Genomic DNA, 7531 nt, shown 5'->3' with positions numbered 1-7531 from the left:
GGTGTAATCTTTTTTCTCTTTAGAGCTGTGAGGTCAGAGATTAAGGTTGGAGTGCTAGGGTGGGAGAACCACTTTGATTCTGCAAACCTTTTAGATTTCCTAGTCTAGGAAAAGGCTACCAGCCTAATTCCTGGATTTCTACATGGAGGCTTAGGGTACTTTGCCCAATGATGAACTCACCCTGCAGATTAGCTAGCTAGTGAAGAACATTAGTACCTCTAAGTCAGGGATTTCTAACTTTTTTCTGTGCCATATACCCCTTTGGTGGTCTGGTGAAACCTAGGAACCTGTTTTTAGATTTTTTTCCCTAAAATTGTATTATGAAAAGTTGAATTTTGCAGTTGTGAACACCTATCTACCCACCATCTAGTTTCTTACATTAACATTTTACACTATGCTTGCCTTATCACATATTTTCCCATCTATCCATTCATCAGCTTGTTTTCAAATACATAAAAGTTTACAATGAACCAATTATATAGAAATACAGTAATCAGAGTATTAGAGATACATGTGCTTCTTTATTAAAGTGTTAAAGCAGCAGGTCTAATAACTACTCTTCTTACAAAGTAGTCATGGGCTTAAAATGTATTTTGAGATTATCTCCAATAACTGTAAGGTGAGAAGATATCTCTAATTTCTATCGGTGCCAAGAGACAGATATTGCTAATACTGCTGTGGTTTGTTGCCCATGTTCATAATTAAAGGAAATGTTAAATTTCAGTTAAAGAGCAGTAAAAAAATATGTAACATATTCCTCATCCAACTTCACAGACCTCCTACTTCCATTTAAGAAAAGCAGTGTCCTACCCTGGGCTTTGTACTTTTGCAGCTAATCTTTTTTTTTTTTTTTTTTTTTTAAAGCTTTCAGTGTTTTATTTTATTTATTTATTTATTTTTAAATTTTTATTTATTTATGATAGTCACACAGAGAGAGAGAGAGAGAGGCAGAGGGAGAAGCAGGCTCCATGCACCGGGAGCCCGACGTGGGATTCGATCCCGGGTCTCCAGGATCGCGCCCTGGGCCAAAGGCAGGCGCCAAACCGCTGCGCCACCCAGGGATCCCATTTTGCAGCTAATCTTAATGACCACTCCAGAGACTTTTAGCTCTGTTTTATGGAGGAAGAAACAACCCCACACATCTAGTATATAGAAGAGCTGTTGGAACAGCAGATTTTTGGATTTCCAAATCTAATGATTTTTTTCCACCAAAGATTCCTGACAGACTTGGCAAGGCTGAAGTGAAAGCCCTAGGTAAAGTGGTGGTTTTCAGAGTTTTCATAGTGACACTGTTAATAGAAGGAACTAGATGGTGGGTAGACAGTTGGGCACAAGAGTTACAGGTGGAGCTCAGCATTTTGGGCTCCTTGGCCTTGCCCACTAAAGGCTCTTGAGGCGCTAGTCCAGCTTGGGCCTGAATATCTGCTTTTTAGGCAAGCATCCAGATGATTTTCATGGAAGAGTCACACCCCCTGGGAGATACTAGCTGTAAGATCAGAGTTTGTTCATCTGATTATGCTTTGTCAATGGATAGGTCTTATTATATTAGCATAGACTTGGAGTCTTGATGATGAAAAAGTTGCTTCGGGAGAAAAATTTAACTTAATGTTCTGGCAGAATTATGTCTGAAATCTATGAGTATGCACACAAAAATAAAGGCTTAGTCACTCTGTCCTCAGACACTTAAATATGCAGGTTAATGGCCAGAGGCAGGGTGATCAGGAATCAATCAATCCTCCCTTTTTTCCTTCCTTTCTGTGCTCCTTCCCCTCTTATCATTTCACAAGGCTCCATGACCATCTACTTGATGAAGGCTCTGTGATACAAGGAGTGGTAAAGGCCATTCCTGCACTCATAGTCCTCTATGACAGATATGTATCCAATGGTAACTCCCTATATTGTACAGATCCTGTCCTTTGGGAATTTAGAGAAGGCAAAGGATCCTGGAAGCCTTCATGAAGGAGAGAGACCCCTTGAAGCTATGGAGGACTGAGGGGAGACCAGCCGTGGGCAAAAGCATGGAGGTTGGAAAATGAAGGGTGTGGTAAAGCATGCAAGCCAATTCAGCTGAAGCAGAGTGTGCATAATGGAGCATGTGAGGCTGGAAGGCAGGTGGGGATAGTAATTGCAATAAAGAGTAACCTAAGGAAGAATTGTGTATGAAGAATTATGGGAAGCCACAACTTCTCACAGTGTATTTTTATTTTATTTTATTATCACAGTGTATTTTTTATAAGAGGATTTCCTACTCATTTCATTTCATTACTACTTCAGTTCTGTAATTTGAGAGTGGAGCGGAATAGAGGGGATGGAGGTGAGTTTCACAAAGCACTGTAGCACTGCAGGAGGAAGAACAAGATGAGCTTGCTCTAAGACATACGGTGTTAGAGTTGTTGCTACTGTGAGGGTTTGGTTGACGTGAGTTTGAATCTTTATCATTTTTAGTGCTCAGTGGACCAACATTTGACTCTATTCTTTTTCAGTATTTGATATCTCTGTAGAGTTTTTCCCCAGGTTGTATTTTGAGAACTAAGTAATGAATAACAACCCATCAATTAAGATAGGTCACAGAAATGATGGACTCAGAAATGCTTCCCACAGAGACAATCTTGCTTCTCCTGTTGATTATATTGAAATGACATTAATAATGCAGCTGCTACTTCTTAAATGGACCAGTAATGTCTATTAATGGAATGTGTTTATCATAGCAGGACTGTTAGAACAAAAGAACAATTAAAGGATAAATTTCTTTGTGGGACCTTTTGTGAAACCCTTTGCATGCCTTTCCTACTCTTGTCCCTTCTGGGCCATCCAGGATACTTAGGACTCTGAAGGAAGGACCGGTCTGCAGATGGTCCTCAAAGGCCTTCCTTATGTTGCTGTGACCTCCTTTTGTGCCCTAGCACAGACTCAAATCTCCAACCTCTAGGCCTTGTGTGAACCCTCCTCTCCTTGGGGGTGGGAAGTAGAAACACATTCACTGTGTGTAAGTAATATCTGAACCTTTATCCCAAGAACCACATTATTTTATGGAATTTGTGTGTAGGGGGGTGTTTCTATTTGCCTTCCTTTAATTTTGTGGGGGAGAATGTTTTGGGTTTGTTAGCCTTCTCAGGCTAATAGAAAAGCTTCAGTGCTAGGGGAAGCCCTTATTACTAAGGCTAGAGGGGAAAAGGAGGAACCGTGTATCTTTGGAGGCTTGAAGGTATCTTGATACCTTCAAGCCTCAGATAGAAACACAGTAATGCTATTGGCCACTCTCATTCAGCCACCCACCTGAGCCAGCCAGTGCTTTCCATTTTAGAAGCTCCTTCTCATCTCCTACAGAATGGGAGTTTTTCTTCATTAAAGGGGTGATTTCCTTGTAATTCTCCAGCCTCCAAGGCTCACTCTATTGCTCCATACTTCCTCCCTTATAATCTATAAAATTCATAGGAGCAGGAAGAGAGAATGATATGGGGAAAAGGTTGGAATCAGAGTCAGGAGGGCCCATTTTCCACTAAGTAGAAAGTCCAACACATTTCTTTAGGGGGACATTTGGAGGCTCTGTTAGTTTCAATGTCAACACTTGAGAATCCACCACATTTTTTTTTTTTTAAAGATTTACTTATTTATTCTAGGGAGAACATGAGCAGGGGTAGGGACAGAGGGAGAAGGAGAGAATCCTTAAGCAGATTCCCTGCTGAGCATAGAGCCTGACAGAGGGCTTGATCCCAGGGCCCAGAGATCATGACCTGAGTCAGAATCAAGTCGCATGCTCAACCGACTCAGCTACCCAGGTACCCCAAGGATCCACCATGTTTTTAACTAGAGATTGTCCCCAGACCCAGAGCAGACCAAAATGGCCACAGCTGTGTGTCCAAACCACACAGAGCAATAGGCTTAACATGTTGGCAAGCCTCAGGAGCAAGAGATGATATAAAAAGAAAAAAATGGCATTTAGAAATTCACTTTATAATCCCCATAAGTTTACTGCTGGTACCTTAGGTTACTCAGCTAGACAAAGTCTTGTGAACTGGATGAGAATGGTTCACTCGCTGCCAATCCTTCTTTCAAGTGCACAACACTCATAATAAAGCATCATGTAGACTTTGGGAGAGGAGAGGGAAGGAATATGGTGGTAAATCAAGGAGGGGTTTTGACTACTCTGAAGACACGCCATTCACTCCTGACCCCTGACCCAGAAAGTCTAATTTCAAGGCACTTAGTCAGTTCTTGGCATGCCAAGATGCTCTCTGCCCCAGCAGCAGTGGGAGCTGCCACAGAGGTGCCCATTCTCTTGACCCCTCACTCTGGCATCATGAGAAAATCTGTTGCCCTTTGAGGAGCCCTATATGACTAGGCCTTGGCAGTGGCCTCCCTCCACAGTAGCAGGGCAAATGTGCAAGCTTACTAAATGTCATCCAGAGAAGCCACAAGTTCTAGAGGACTGAGCCCTGAGTGGATGGCTGGGAGACCTAGACCTTGTTCATCAGATGTGTAATGGGATTGACAGTCACCTCTCTGGCTGGGCTCACAGAGTGAGTCAAATGAGTTCATGTGGAAACTATAAAGCACTGTGCTCATGGTGACAGTGGAGATCATTGCTTGGGCTGGGGAGCCAGATCACCTGGATTTAAATTCTGGCTCAGATGCTTACTAGGAGACATATCTAGCCCCTTAGGGAAAAAATAAGGATAATGACTGTACCAACCACATAGGTGTTAGGGTTGTGATGGTTAAATATGCCCATACACTTAATGGCATTTAGAAGAGTGTTGAGCAAGTAGTGTGTGCTGAGACATCTTCACTGGTGAAGATCACTGGACAAGGTGCTTGGGGGCTCTTAAAATTATGGAGATGGGATTAGGTAGAAACTGGAGAAACCGTCACTCAAAAGCAATAGGCAGTTTTCTTTCAAGTAGAGAATACATCTTGGTTTTGGAAATATCTCTGACTTTGAATTTTATAATAATGGAAGTATAAAAAGCATAGGTTCCTCCTCCCACTTTGGGTATATTGAGTATCAAGCTGAACTTGTGGGGGTGATGAGCTGGCCTTCCTTATGGATGTAGTATGCAGATACTTGGGTTTGCAGCTTTCTAGAAGCATTTTTCATGGTGTTTTGACTGTGACCCACAAGAAGAAATACACTCCACATCATATGCACACACTCATACTTCAAACACCAGTTTCTTGAAACTATGCCTACCCTACTTCCTTAATAAGCACACTGATATCTGTCTCTTTCTCCTTTTTTTTTTTTTTTTTTTTGTTTTAAGATTTTATTCATTTATTCATGAGAGACACACAGAGAGGGAGAGGCAGAGACACAGGCAGAGGGAGAAGCAGACTCTATGCAGGGAGCCCAACGTGGGACTCAATTCTGGGACTCCAGGATCACACCCTAAGCCAAAGGTAGACGTTCAACTGCTGAGCCACCCACGTGTCCCTGTCTCTCTGTTTTGGATATGCTGTTTCTAACCCAGTAAATTGATATCATGACCCACTGATGGGTCTGGACCTAGTAGTTTAAGATGCTTCCCTGTGAGTAAGCCCACAGGAGGGGTCTGGCCTGACCCCTAAGAGTGTTCCTTTCCCCTCCTAGTCTCCCCCATGTGGTCCCTAAAGCTTTAGGATAGTTCTATCAGAAAGTGGAGCCTGGTCTTAGCTGAGTCATGGAGGTTCAGGAGGGGCTGCCTACACTGGTGGACAGATAAAAGCAGAACCCTTTCTCTAAACGTAGAGCAGCAGTTAGGATGAGCCACACAACCAGGGCAGGGGGCCTTGCATTTCAGCCTTCAGCAGCACACAGTAGGTACTCAGTAAAGGGCTGAGCAAGGAGGACCAGGGGAGAGGGTCCTGGACTGGGGCTACTTGTAGGCTCTGCCCTCTGACCTGGGGCCTCAGTTACCCAACCTGTGAAATGAAGGCCCAGCTCTCTGTGCCTTCAGAACAAACAGGCCAGGCCACAAGCCCTGGAACTCGCTTTGGGGAGTGGAGGAACCCAATGTGGCACCGTCCTATATGCGGCTTAATGCAAGGGTAGGGGGCCTGGTGGGGGTGTTTTTCAGCCCAGCTCTTCTTCAGGCCAGATCTTGAGACCTCAAAAGGCTACCTTCCTCCTGGACTCAGGTTGATGGAATCTTTGTAGGTGTGATGTCACCCATTGAGGCTGCCTCTCCTCTGAGTATTGGAAAGTCATGTGAGAGGAAGACTGAGGAAGAGGCTGGTAGGAATGTGAGGAAGGGAGGTCTGGTGACAATTCCCAAGCCTTCCCCCCAGGATGACATCAGCTTCTAAAATCCCCAGTCATGGAACCCCTGGGTAGCTCAGTGGTTGAGCATCTGCCTTTGGCTCAGGTCATGATTCCAGAGTCCTGGGATTGAGTCCCACATCAGGCTCCCCTTGAGGAGCCTGCTTCTCCCTCTGTCTGTGTCTCTGCCTCTGCCTCTGTCTCTCTCTCAATCTCTCTCTCTCCCCCGCATCAGGCTCCCCTTGAGGAGCCTGCTTCTCCCTCTGCCTGTGTCTCTGCCTGTGTCTCTCTGTCTCTCATGAATAAATAAATAAAATCTTTAAAAATAAATAAAATTCCCAGTCATGACTGGGACAGAATGGCAGCTCCATATCTCTCTCCTATTTAAAAAATCAGGCCTGAGTTTGTTCACTCAGTGGACAAATACATATTGAGCTAATATATGGCAGATACAGCAGTGGGCATAGGACACAGAGATGTCCAAAGGCAAGGTTCCCATGCTACAGGAGCTTATGGTCTTAGTGGGGACACAGTCAATAAGTAAACAAGATTCTATCCAAGAATAACCAGTGCTTTCAGGGAATAAGGAAGGGTAATGGGATAGAAATTGACTGGGGTAGAGGCCAAATTTTGGGGGCTGTTAATAAGATACACCTTTTGAGGAAATGGCATTTGATTTTTTAAAAAAATATTTATTTATTCATGAGAGACAGAGAGGCAGAGACACAGGCAGAGGGAAAAGCAGGCTCCTCATGGGGAGCCTGATGTGGGACTCGATCCCAGGACCCCCAGGACCACGTCCTGAGCCAAAGGCAGACACGCTCAACCACTGAGCCACCCAGGCGCCCCAGGAAATGGCATTTGAATTTGATGAAAAGATGCAAGGATCTGTGCTTCCCAAATTACAATTTGAGAGCATGATTCCCAGGCCCCATCCTAGACTTATGGAATGAAAGTATTAGGGGCAGGGCACAGGGATTTTGCATTTTTCTTCCAAATGATTCTGTGCCAAACTGGACACTTACTGCCCTGTAGCTTTTACTTTTAGAGAGAGTCTCCTTGATGAACTTTCGGGACCCTTCCAACCCCTGGAGCCTATGGTTCAGGGAAGGGAACTTCTCAGAGGCAGGGTAGAGAGAGGATCAGGACTGCTTCTGGTCAGATGGCAGGATGTAGAAACACAGGGGCCTGCCTCGCTGTGGCTGTCACAAGTTCTAAAACTGATCTCAGAGATGCCCGCCTTCATCCCAGTGCCTGTTCCCTCTCATTTAATTTCACCTGTTGTGAGGAGGGGTA

The sequence above is a fragment of the Vulpes vulpes genome, chromosome 2 (assembly GCF_048418805.1).
Source record: "Vulpes vulpes isolate BD-2025 chromosome 2, VulVul3, whole genome shotgun sequence".
NCBI classification, from domain to species: domain Eukaryota; kingdom Metazoa; phylum Chordata; class Mammalia; order Carnivora; family Canidae; genus Vulpes; species Vulpes vulpes.
This window is presented reverse-complemented; position numbering follows the sequence as displayed.